At 44.4% G+C, this 13552-nt stretch overlaps 1 protein-coding gene across 1 annotated transcript in view; it reads right to left on the minus strand.

The window, feature by feature from the left end:
* The window catches only part of sdc2 (syndecan 2), a 72549-nt gene that overhangs the window by 57695 nt on the left and 1302 nt on the right, over positions 1–13552 (minus strand). The window lies entirely within an intron of this gene.

A 13552-nucleotide genomic window follows, 5' to 3' on the forward strand; every position in this document is an offset into this window, starting at 1 on the left:
GTGATGTCTCCTAACACAGGAGCCAGTAAAAAGGGGACCATAGGCCACAATATGAGCAGTAACGGGCGGTTCACACTTAGTTGCCGGTATCGTGCCGCTGTTGCGCACTGAAAATAGCCGATCTACAAGCTGCGGGACGGCTTGGGAGCTTGTAGATCTGCTATTGGCGCCGCGCGACGCAACGCAAAACCAAGCATAAATCAAGACACGAGACAAGAGGTAAGAACATTGGCAAATGGCGAAGCATGACTCATGTAATTACACATTAATGGCACTATCTAATTATGGGTGCTTGCGCTGAGCGAGCCGTCTGCATCGGTGTAGGGTTTACAGCCAAATAAGCATTTTATCTCCTGTCTGCATCGTTAACAAAACATCAAACTAAGATATAGCCAAACACAATCATGGGAATTCACTTCAAGTAAATATTTTCTCGTTGGAGTAATAACTATGTAGCCGTCATGATTACTTGAGTATCAACAAATCGAGGGCTGACCCATAGAGGACCGATAATGAATGATGTTGGCTATTGTGAGAGAGAGAGCGATTAGTGATATCTGATATATTGGTGCCATGATCTGTGCCAATGCTTTTTCCTCTACAGGTAAACCTGTTAAAAGTCAGCATTAGCCAGTAATGTGCATCCATAAGCTAACATACCAATGAACATATAACATATTATGCATGGCTGCAGGATATTTATGACGCAGACCACACACAGGCATATTAGTATACTCAGTAACATTCTCAAGTGTTCTCAAATGTGCATTTATCCATTTGTAACCCTTGAGATTGTACAAATGTCACCGGGATCCACTCAGAGTTAAGTGAACGCTGTGGATGTCTGTGTTTGAGAGGCAAGTTCCTCTCAAACACAGACGTACACACTCAAACAAATTGTTCCCCTTCACCCGGTCACAATGATTACCGATGTGGATTAACCGCGTTACGGAGACATCTGGAGACATAGCTTGGCACATGCGGACGATTATCCCGCTGCATTCAGAGAGGGGCTCTCGACCTTCCTCCACTCACACCAGGATCAAACGGCAATCACTGGGAGACGGAAGGCATTTCATTACGTGTGTGTCGCTCCGTTTATGAGATGCTTGACAGAACACCACAGCGCCATCCTGCTCGGCTCCTCTGTTTGTTGAAACAAACTTATCCACAACAAAAGAAGAAAAGAAGATTTTTTTTTAGAAAAGTTTCCATGTCGTACACATGCACGCCAGCTGCTCGACTGTCTGCCGCATTCTTTTGTTATCAACCAAGCAGCCCGGCGTGTGAGTCCGCAAGTTTGATTCCCCTCGCTCGCACATGGATCTGGAGCGTGTTCCCCACAGCAGTGGTTCTCAAAACATTTTCATGTCTAGGACCACCAAATTGATAAGTATTTAAGCCGCGGACCCCCCATTTGAAAACAGTTGGTGCCAGGGAACCCCATAAGAGAAGATTGTAGTTGTAATTAGATTGGATTAAGTACAGACTTTTTACTTTACTTTATTGAATCGTCTACACTGTAGGGGGGAGAGAGAAATATGATCTGAATAATCATTCTCTCATTGGATTACCTTCTAGCTGGAGAAATTATAGTGAACTTAACCACTTTCAATCTGGCGTCTCTATTTTTGAACATATCTTAGGCAAAAATGTTCAAAAATACCCAAAAAATAGCTGATCTACTTGTAGAACGGCTATTTTCACTCATTATCTTTAAATACAGTAGGGCTTCCAAGTGGTTAAACTGTTCATTTTGCTGGGGACCCCCTAGAACCCCCTCAAGGACCCCTGGGGGTGCCCAGAGAAGCACTGCTCCACAATACAGTACATTTCATGTTTGAAAGCAGCTGTTATAAGCCCAGCTTTCCCTGCTTTGTCTGCAGTCATTTTTACATATACGCATTTCAAAGGTCCCGTCGTGTTCCCGGCTTCATGTGTGTGCAGAATGATTAGGTTTGAAGCTTCACTGCGGTGCTGCTGACAGTCTAATGAAGCCATCTCGACCGGGAGCTTTTGTGTGACTTTTTATGGGCGCGCCGCTGTAGCCCCTGGCTTCAGATTTGGAAGTGATGAGGCAAAACTCTCATTCATATTCCATCTGATGTAAATAATTGAACTCATGGCAACCGAAATAGTCCCAGTACTACCACCAGAGCCACGACTGACTTTTTTAATCTTTAATGATTATGTGGCGGTAGATGGCCTCACTCCCCGGGACTCTATAGGCGTTTCAACTTATCATCAAGACAAAAAAAAACACACACTTTCAGCCAAAAGAACACAACAGAGCCAGGATTCTCAAATAATAGAACCTCCTTTTCAAGTCCTTCCTTTTGGGTGCGGGACAAAGATCACTGACAAAACTCTTTCAGCTAAAAACGTTTTTTATTTTTCATGCATCTGCCAAACCCCCGCGCTCTTGCTCGCAATGCAGCCTTTCTCCAATTCTTTCCCTGTGCTGTAATTCTGCAAGAATGTGTGGTTTATGAAGACTGCAGTCTGGCTTTCCTGAGAGGTCCTGAAACAACACACGAGCTCCACCCTGCACTCCAAGCCTTTACATACTGCCTCCTTATGGTACGCCGTGTTCATTTACCTCCGAGACCCTTACAGGTCCATGTGGTTACATTTGTACAAAATGTGTGTCTCTGTGTCCAAGTGGCACCCTGACTGGATTGGACACAAAGACAGAAAAAAGGCTACGAGCTTGTAGATCTGCTATTTTAGAAAAATCGTGAAAACATGTGCAAATCTTTGAATATATATATTTTTTAAAGCGAACATTTTTAACAAAAATCTTTGCTTCTCGGGGTCCCTGGAACAAAATAGATAGATGGGGGTCTGCGGCCAAATCCATCAATCTATCATTCTTTGGGTCCTTGACATGAAAAAGATTGAGCACCACTGATATAGAAACATACGTTTCTCAGAAAACTGTTGGGATTTAGAAGACATTTGTAGAATCGGCTTCAGGTCTTAATGGGTTAATTTAATTACGGGTCAATTTGGTTACATCTGTACACGTATGAGTGTATTATTCATATACTTATTTACATACTTTGATATTTCCTACCTTGCAACTTGTTGTTATTCTCAAGTATACATTTTGTTATGTTGTTATTGCTGCTACAGTGCTGACTGAGGAACCCCAAACCAGATCATTTGACTCTTGTGTTTGCATAATCAGATGTAACGAATAAACTCTTGAATCTGAATCTGGAAAAGATAAATGGGCAAATGAACATGTTGTTTGTTAAATTAAGCATCATTTAACTGTGTTGTCAAGCGAGAAACGATAGATTACAGGAAGCACCGAAGACAAAGCAAGAGATCAAGTAGGACTTATCGTCTGCTATGTGCATGCAGACTTTGAAGGATGATCCTCTTATATAAGTGGTAGCAGACAAAGATGCTGTGCTGTGAAAGCTGGGGCGCAGAAGTTGCGGTGGTTCATTCCCCACACCAAAAGAAGAGCCACTACCGTACCAAAACCCTAACCAACCTACAGATGGCCCTGGGGCATGTCATGTGCGCATAGAACCTTCTAACAAATCTGTCAAGGAAAAAGTCTCACATGATTGGCAAGTCACACATAGCAAAGCCCAACCACACTAAACAACCACAGAGGGCTGTGTGTGTGTGTGTGTGTGTGTGTGTGTGTGTGTGATAGTAAAGCATCGTCTTCAAAAGGCACACTGTCAATAGATTTTTCAAACAGTTCCATAAACTGTATGACGACGCGCTAAACATGTGGGCAGGTCTGTCGGCCGCACACAGATGTGGGTGAGTTCAGAGCGGCTTTGGAGTCCCATAAGGTTTACATTGTATGACACGGTGCTTCTCAAACATTTTGATGACAAGGACCACCAAATTGATACATATTAAACCGTTGGACACCCCATTTGAAAGGAATTTGGTGCCACAGACCCCCATAAGAAAAGATTATTGTTGCTAGATTAGATTAAGTAGCGAATTCCACGGTCTATATACAGTAGGGGCGAGAGAGAAACCAATGATCTGAATAGTCATTCGTATACAGTACATCCTCTCATTGGATTACCTTATAGCTGGTGAAATTATAGTGACATTTACCACTTTCAAACTGGCATCCCTCTTTTGTGCATGATGTCATAGGCAAACATTTCCAAAAAAATGCGAAAATAGCCGATCTACAAGCACACAACTTGTCGCACCTAGATCGACTATTTTTGTGAAAGTGGTTAAACACTTCCTCACCCCCCCCCCCCCCCACCCCCCACTTTGAGAACCAGTGGTATAAAAGATAGCAGGGATTCCGTAGAGTGTGGCAGGCAGTGAGTTCTTGCAGCTTGCACTGACAATTAGAAATGAAAAAAAATCACTATAGGCCTCTCTAGAACAAAAGTAAAAAAATGTGTGTGGTCTTATTGCGACCACCATAGAACAAAAGTATAGCAATATGTTTTAATGAGCTGAAGCTTTTCCCACTCGCTCATAATGGAAGATGGAAGATGAACGGAATACTAAAGATTCTTCTGGGACATCCGTCACCATTCAGCCGAGCTTTGGTTGCATTCAACCGCGGGAAAGAAAAGCCACTACAGAAGATAATGCCTGGGAAACAGACAGAACCATGAGGCTCCAGTGTGCTTTAACACACCACCACTGAATAAATCACCATAAAGCAAAAGTAAGATTAATTACTTCTTTGATAAAAGAGCAATATACAGCATATAAAGCACAATCTCACGAGACAACCGGAGAGCCGTAAGCCATGAGCGCCTTTAGTCTACAGGGTGGCTTCTTTCTATCCGACTATTTGATTACGTTTTTCATGAATGCAAAAACACCTACGGAGGATTAGAGCCGTGGCTCTGAAAGCCATTAGGCTCTTGCTTGCCTGCTGCTCGCTGGGCAGTCTGCCTGTGGGCAGATAGTATTAACCTGCTTGGGCATGACGACAGTCACCCACGTACACAGCCAGTCTGGCTGATCAGCCGTTCCATCACTCGATTTAACAAATTATCATCATTAAAGTAATCAGGCTTCGGCCCCCTGCCCGCCCACCTACTCCGTCATGCTGGGCTAACCAGTTTATGCATGGCGTGGAAACTGGAAGAAAGTGACAAGCTCGGTGACCTTGGCTGCTGTCTCTATCAAAAAGGTTAGGTGGGAAGGGGGGAGAGAGAGGGAGAGGGAGAGGGAGAGGGAGAGAGAGAGCGAGAGAGACGCTGGTCAATACCAATTCAGTTGTATAGAAGCTGCTTTTAATATCTATGCTATTCATCTGTTACTACTAGCTTTCCATGTTGGGGAAAGTCAAGGTTCTAAGGGTCAGGGCTGAGAAAATCTGTCACAAACACAGTTGTGACAGTAAAATGGTGGAGGTGTACAAACGTAAGCATGGAGTAAAACGTAAACCATGGAGTATACAAGGTGAAGTGAACACTGAGGCTTTCACTGTGTGAACTTCCAGAAAAAGGGGGTCACAGGTTGAAGAATTCACCCGACAGTGGATGGATGCCATACATGCTGGCTGGTTTACTTCTGTTTATTTGCAGGCTTTCCCCTTGAAATTTTCCACTCATTAAAAGGGTGTGTGCGGTCGCCTCTCGACAAAAAAGGACAGCAAGGAAATGAGCGTGTCGGCAGTGGCATTTGCATTTAGAATCAAAATGGATTCCATCTGAGACGGGTTTTTCTGCGTTCTAAAAAGGGCTCTCTGCGTGGAATAATGAGCCCACATCACGCGCCGGTCCGTAATGGCGGGCTGAACCGCCGGGGACACTGAATACGGCACGTACCGTGCTCTGCTGAGAGGGTACACAGCTGCCGTCGAGCACACAGATGGCTGTTAACTTAATGCATTAGTAAAGATTAACTGGTGGAATCACAGCATTAATGCCACCGATCATGTTAACGACTGGCCCGCCGCAGCTGAGAGGCTGGCGGGGTGTTGAGGCATGCAGTTTGACCTGCGGTAGTGAAGGCCAGAGAGTCCCTTCATGTCTACTGTAGCTACGTCTGCCTCCATATATTCATCCATACAGGAGGGTGAGTCATTGTCTGGCCCTGTTTGACGATGCGGTCACAGATTTTAGGCCATCCAGCATCGGATGTCTGCCACAACAATACACGGGAACATCTGGTTACTGGCTTTGGGTCTTGACATCATGGTTCCTACAAATCGAAAATAAAGAAATGAACCAAACCGCAATAAAGTCAGCAGTCGCCATGGGCTTACGACTAGAACCAGGGTAGATAAATACTACTAAATAACATAAAATGCTGTCTTTTAGAGACTAAGAATAAAAATATTACATAACAGAGCTGGACAATATTTCTTCAAGATGTAGCAAAGAAAGGAAATGCAAGACGATAATTGGACAATCCTTTAGTTCCAAATGACATCGAAAATGACAAACACAGAGCAGCATGGTAACATTAGATAAACGGAAACAGCAATGGGGATACAACTTCTTCCTGTTTTTGTAAGTCATTACAAAGACAAACACTGCTCACTGATGAATATTGATGAGCACTCAATTGGGGCGTTTAAACTGAATGGCTTTCACTTAAAAAGGCAAGAGTTTACGCACCACTATGTCATTAGACTGAGAGGTGTTCTGTTGCGGTGAGCTCACTAATGAATTCCTTCTTCGTCTCATAAAAGTTTCCCTGAACGCCCCCTGGAATCTGAGCAATTTCTCATGAAAACACATCTCTAAATTAAGAGAACGTACGGTGTATAATTTGCGGTCAGTGATACACCCTGCTCAGAAACTATGATTTACACTCTCATTTCAGTGTTGCTTTGAAGCAAGATGGGAGAAAATAATGGAAACACCAGACATTAAAAGTACATTTTTCTGCTTGGCGGAGCGCGGCGCAGATTTCAATTAGGTGCCTTTTAGACCCGATAAAACGTGCTCGTAAATATGAGTGAGCACAGATGTGCTAAATGTGGCGTGCCATTTTCCAGGAGTTAGATGGAAAAACTCAAGATGACGTCATTGTCTTCATACACAGCCGCCATCTTTGGACAATATACAGATGGAACACATTCGCCCCCTCGCAGCTCATTGTCTATTCAGCAGAACACAGCCAAGTATGACGACTTCCCAAGTAGCTTTTGATTTCTCTGTTAACTCTTTTAACCAACAAACCCCAAACTGACCGCATTCTCTTCCACTGAGATCTAATAGGGCTTTAACCCTTTAAGACCTGGAACGCATCTGTGTCACTTTTTTGATTTGAGCTAAAAAGCATTATTTTACACTTTGGCTATTCAAAAATAGCAGATATACAAGCTCATAGCGCGGCACCGAGTGCCGCGCTATGAGCTTGTATATCTGCTATTTTTGAAAAACCGAGAAAATGTGTGCAAATCTTTGAATATATATTTTTTTAAAGCGAACATTTGTAATGCAAATCTTTGCTTCTGGGGGGTCCCTGGAACAATATATTTTGAGATGGGGGTCCGTGGCCAAATACATATACATTTTGGGGTCCTTGACATGAAAAAGTTTGAAAACCACTGATATAGCAACATAAGTATTTTTCAAAAAACTGTTAAGATTTAGAAGACATTTTGTAGAATCGGAACCTCAGGTCTTAAGGGGTTAAAAGCAGAAAGTGTACACCTCAGCTGAAGCACTACAGCGGGCTGACTAATGTCAGACTCCAGCTTCAAATTCAACTGGCTTGATAACTGTAGAAATGATGTGAGTGTGTCTCGCGGTGAAAAGACAGCAGGAACTCCATCAGACCTATAGTGTGATAAGGCATTCTAACCTTCCCCTCACCTGACCAGAGGCAACTAAGTAGTGGCTCCTGCTTCTCTTGGTTGCCATGGCTTGCAACCAACTAAGGCAAATGTGTTCAATTTTGAGTAACTCACTCGGCTTGACAGTGTCCCAATAGCTGTCAAAACAGCTAGGAGTTATACAACAGCCAGCAACACATACGTAACAGGATCATATTTTTTTATAACATAGGAAAAAGAAAGACGGAAATAAATTACTACATACTAAGAAAAAAGTGTCAGTGTTTTCAGCTCAAATACAGCTTTTTTTTTTATAATAAAATTAGGATCAGACAAAGTCAAAGTGCATCTGACAGACACAAAATAATAAGAAATGTGATATGAAAGATATGGAGGACAGATGTGTGATGCTCTGCCTTGAGTCACACTCCTAAGAGTCTCGATGCAGTAGCATTCTGTTTGCCACATGGATTTGCCTCGGTTATCTCGTGCTGTGCCTGGTGGGCAGACGCTCTTCATAACTCACACAGCAAAGGAACATGGGTTTGAGGAACATCATGTACACCACCCTACTCCGCTCTCTCTCTGTCGCTCGCCTCCCTTGCACTACAATGTCTCTTTATCCACAGGTCTACCCAGACTGGGGGCATTAGGCAGGAGAGAGAGAGAGAGAGAGATAGATAGAGAGACAGTGACAGGGGGTGGTAAAACAAACTGACATCCTGACGGTGGACTGTTTGTCCATTTTCTCTTTGTCACAAGCAGTCCCCTCTACTGCCGCAAAACTTTAAAAAGGAGTTTTCCATTCGCTAAGCTAATTAGAGTAAAGGGACAGAAAGGATGAAAGCACACGGCAGAAAAAACTGTTGGCTAGTTTCTTTCTTTCAGATTTAGAGCGTACCATCTCAGATGCCTATCCAGGCGGTTCTGTTGTTCTGTTGATTTTACAGTCTACTACGAGGATGGCTCAGGACCAAACTAGTGGTGATGATGTCACATGGTTTCTCTGATAATGCCTTCTCCCCGTCTTAAAGTCTGGGGCGATGACAGTGTTTTCAATATGTAGTCATAAATGTATGTGTGCACACAGTCGCTGAGGTACACCGGTGGAGATGTAAAGAACAGGCACGTCAATATACGTATCGCACGCACGCACGCACACACACAGCTATGCACAACTTCTATATCCTCACTGAGAGAAAGAGAAAGGGGGCAGGGAGAAGGGGGGTGGTGAAAGAGTAAGAGCAACTCCTTACACACACACACACACACACACACACACACACACACACACACACACACACACACACACACACACACACACACACACACACACACACACACACACACACACACACACACACACACACACACACACACACACACACACACACTTCGCACACATGTTAGCAAGGTTGATACTAGCGCTCAGTTCTTGAGTGTCAGCAAAGCGGAGTGAGGCACATCTTGACTTACAAAAAAAAAAAAAAAAAGGGATTTGCCTTCATTCCTTCCAGCTGTCTGAGGTGGGGGAATAATGATGGCACTGTTCTCAGGGTAACTCAAGACACAGCGGTAATGACAGGCAGCATCTCGGCCACGGCGGCGGCACAGAGATGCAGCAGGAACATTTATACTCTGTCGTACGGCGCAGTCGCCCGCTGGAAAGAGACGATCTACAAGCTCACAGCACGCTGCGTGCAACAACACTGTGCTTGTGTGGGTGCTTCATGACAAAACAGGAGCTCATGCACGGACATAGGGGCACGGTGTGTGTGTGTGTGTGTGTGTGTGTGTGTGTGTGTGTGTGTGTGTGTGTGTGTGTGTGTGTGTGTGTGTGTGTGTGTGTGTGTGTGTGTGTGTGTGTGTGTGTGTGGGGGGGCAGCAGAAGCCCCCTGCCTTCTGTAGAGTCCATTAGTGGTTGCATAATATTTGGCAGACAGGGACCAAATGAATTCAAGCCCCCCCCCCCGGTTACTTCTAGTGTACTGTTGAGGTGGGTTTCTCTTCTCCGACACACGCCAAGGAATTCACTATTCCCATGTGTGTGACAGCGCTGGACATATTTGCGAGAAGAGGAAAATGCAAGAAGGCAGAGGCTGTCCACTGTCAGCGGAAACACAAATGCTTCCACATAAAAGGGACAGGGGATGTTTTCTCTCTGGGGCCGCCCGGGTTAACGCAAAAATAAAAGTCTTATTAAATATGGAGCAGGGGAAGGAAGCTGCAGTGGTGACATAGCATCTGGCCTCGGCCACCAACGTGGGAGGGAATATTGAAAAACACTCTTACCTCAAGTCTCTTCATTTCTATTCCTTTCTTCTGCATTTCTCTCTGAACTAACTTTATTTGTGTCTTTCTTTTTAAAAGAAATTCACATATTTCTTTATATACAAAGGACAAGGGAGAGAGAGCAAGAGGGTAAATATTTTGCCCACTGCTGCAGACACACGCTTTACTTATTCATGTTATCGTAAATAAGGAATGATGCTCTTAGGACGAAACATACTGCTTTTATTGCCAGAGACAGGGCAGAGGATTTCACCGTTTTCTCGCCTCATTCAAGCTCTGGGAGCCTTGCACTCCTGTGACAAAGAGGGAAGATTCACACACACTCAACGCCCTTGGAGAGTGTGTTGGCTGGGATGAACAAAAAAACAGTATCACTTGAAAAACATGGGCTCCTAAGTTTAACACAGTAACAGTCTGCAGCATGCATATGATTTGATTGATTGATTATTATATTTAAGAGGACCCATATGGACTAACAGGACACTTTTCCCGTTAATTTAGCACAAACAATGCTAACAACACGCACGCACGTGTGTGTGTGTGTGTGTGTGTGTGTGTGTGTGTGTGTGTGTGTGTGTGTGTGTGTGTGTGTGTGTGTGTGTGTGTGTGTGTGTGTGTGTGTGTGTGTGTGTGTGTGTGTGTGTGTGTGTGTGTGTGTGTGTGTGTGTGTGTGTGTGTGTGTGTGTGTGTGTGTGTGTGTGTAAAGAGTGACGTTGACGTTCAGTGCATCAGGGTCACTTGGTGAATATATGCATGCATGTGAAAAAAATACAATATAGCGTTCCATTCCTCAGTGTGTACTTGTGCATTGTGAGTAGCATTGCCAGTGTCAAGCAAAGTGCGGTGGGAAGCATAATGTATAGCCTCAGGTGTGGAGCCGGCAGGTGATGGGGGTGAGAAGGCGGTCAGCTTGTGCCTCTGTGCTTTTCATTTCATTACTGCCCAATCAGTAGATACAAAACAATCAACCATGCCAAACTCATATACTAGCAGATTAGAACAAATAGTACAGCCTCCAGCATATGAAGGACCCACTTTGCCTCCGCTCGCCTGAAAAGCCATTAAAAGGAATGCATTTAAAAGCTGAACTTGAATTGAATTAATGTTAAGGTGTTTTTCTCAGGATTACTGAGTTCAAGGTACAGTATATTGCTTCTTGCCTGCTTGAGGGTACTTTGTCAAAGCAATTTGACATCTCTAGTGTGTGAACAAAATATAATAAGGCAATTTTGGGCTTGCATCATTCTCACAAATAAGGTCTGTCCAGAAAATGAGGAAAAAAACAGACACTTGGAATCTTTCTTTTGATGGATGCTAAAACCCTTGAAATTCAAACAAAAACACAGACATTCCATGGAATTTTAAGTCTCTCCCTCTCTCCCCCGCCCTCTCTCTCGCGCTCTCTCTCTCAACCCCTTTCCCTCCATCCGTCCATCCATCCCATTTTCCACCAAATAAAACCTCACACCACGTTTGAGGGTGCTCCTCGGAAGCACCCGTATCAGACACCGCTCAAGGACTCTGCGTAAATCACAGATGTGAAGGGAGGTGAACAACACCCACGCTTCCCACCAAAACATGACACAAATTATAGGCTGTGACATCTGGCAACTGATGCTCACCAAAACATAGCGTGGCTGGGGCCAAAGCCTTGCAGCCTACAAGCCTACGGCCTTAGCCAAGTCTTCCACCTCCTCCTCCTGCCCCCAAAAAGTTCCTGGAAACAACCCACCTTGTAAAGTCACAAACACAGTCAGACAGAGGAGGACGGCTGGAAGAGAGGTCGCAACGGTTCCTCCTCCTCTGTGCCGTTTGTGAGATCGCCAACCGTGGAAGAAAACAACGTGCACCCAAGCATAGGGCCATACTTAATGTCTTTTTTGTCTAACTTCCAGTGACTTCCAGTCTATATAGTATCGTGATTGCAGTAAATTCACATTACCACAGACTATTATGCGTGGCCTTGTTTTGGCCATGTTGGCGGGGGGTACCAACGCACAGAGAACACTCCTGACTTTAATGATCAAATCTCATCCTCACACATCCGCCAGGAGCTGTGTGAGATTTTTTTTTTACACACATTAGCTCTCTTTTATCTGTGTGTGTGGTGACAGTATAGCCACTGACTGACACTATATCACCATGTTCTAGTGGTCTAATTAAAATACAGACAGATGAGCCTAGAGGCAGGTTATCAACCACATATGCCACTTGATTGCAATGTCAACGCCAGTGCCAACATTGAGAATCGATGTCATGCAGCTTCCATGGAGGCAGATATGTCTCCAACCACTGAGTGGGCAACAGATAAGGGGAGGCAGATATCGATTTGGCGTACGTGTGTGTGTGCGCAGTGCACACACGCGTGCAGGTGATGATAGAGGGACGCCATAACAATGATTATGGTAAACCTACAGGGCAAACGGAAGGGGCTGGATTTTGCCACAGTACTTGTGCATTCAAGGATAATTTGTTTGCAAAAAAATCGTGGGGAAATTATATGTTTGGGGTGCCGCGTTTCGTATTTTCACCATCCTTTTTGAAATTATATGGACAGGCAAAAGACAAAATTGTGTGACAGCTCAGGGTTAGGACTCGGCAGAAAAGCCCCCATGGGGGCTGGTATCTATTAAAAGGGTGTTCTCTGGGGGTGACCTCGTGCAAAAACAATGAGTCATTAAAACAATGAATCACCTAATTGGACGAGCAGCAGCTCAGAAAGTGGAGAGAGAGAGAGAGAGAGAGAGAGAGAGAGAGAGAGAGAGAGAGAGAGAGAGAGAGAGAGAGAGAGAGAGAGGGAGAGGAGGTACATGTGACAAATCACAACCCACAGGGAACTAGTGAGGGACACAGCAGTGTGTAAACAGCTATGGTGGCAGGCCAGGCAGCAGCGGATAGAAATCTGACGGGCTTCCAAGTCTTGTCATGTCATGCCAAGAGAGCCAGGCCAATTTGTGGGGGTGACACACACTCCACTTATGAGGCCAAGAAGCTGACTTCACTTGAGCCCAAAACATATCAGACACAGCCAATGGTATCTCTTTAAGACAAACAGAGAATGGTCGATATAGCCCGGACCATGTGAGCTCTGCTGCTTGGAGTTTAACATGCCAAATACAATCAAATTGATCTTCCACATCAGTGGTTCTCAAAGTGAGGTTCCAGGGAGCCCTCAGGGTTCCTTGGGGGGGTTCTAAATGGACCCTTGGAGGTCTGTAACTCTGAGAGTGTACAAATGGAACCAAATGGACCCATCCATTGGTTCCATTTGTACACTCTCAGAGTTAAGGGGGTCCTTGAAATTAAACAAGTTTGAGAACCACTCTGTTCTACATTACAAACACATACTTAGCCTAAAACAAATGAATAGTAGGCTATTAGCTGCACAGCATGCATTAATGACTATAATAATCTAGACATCTACTTCACTGAGTGTCTAAATATTAGAATGCACTTGTCATCTGAACGTGGCCCGGCTATTATCCAATATTATTCCACATGTAGCCCATGCCA

This window comes from Gymnoscopelus braueri, assembly GCF_963280865.1.
Source record: "Gymnoscopelus braueri genome assembly, chromosome: 11".
In the NCBI taxonomy this organism is placed as follows: Eukaryota; Metazoa; Chordata; class Actinopteri; order Myctophiformes; family Myctophidae; genus Gymnoscopelus; species Gymnoscopelus braueri.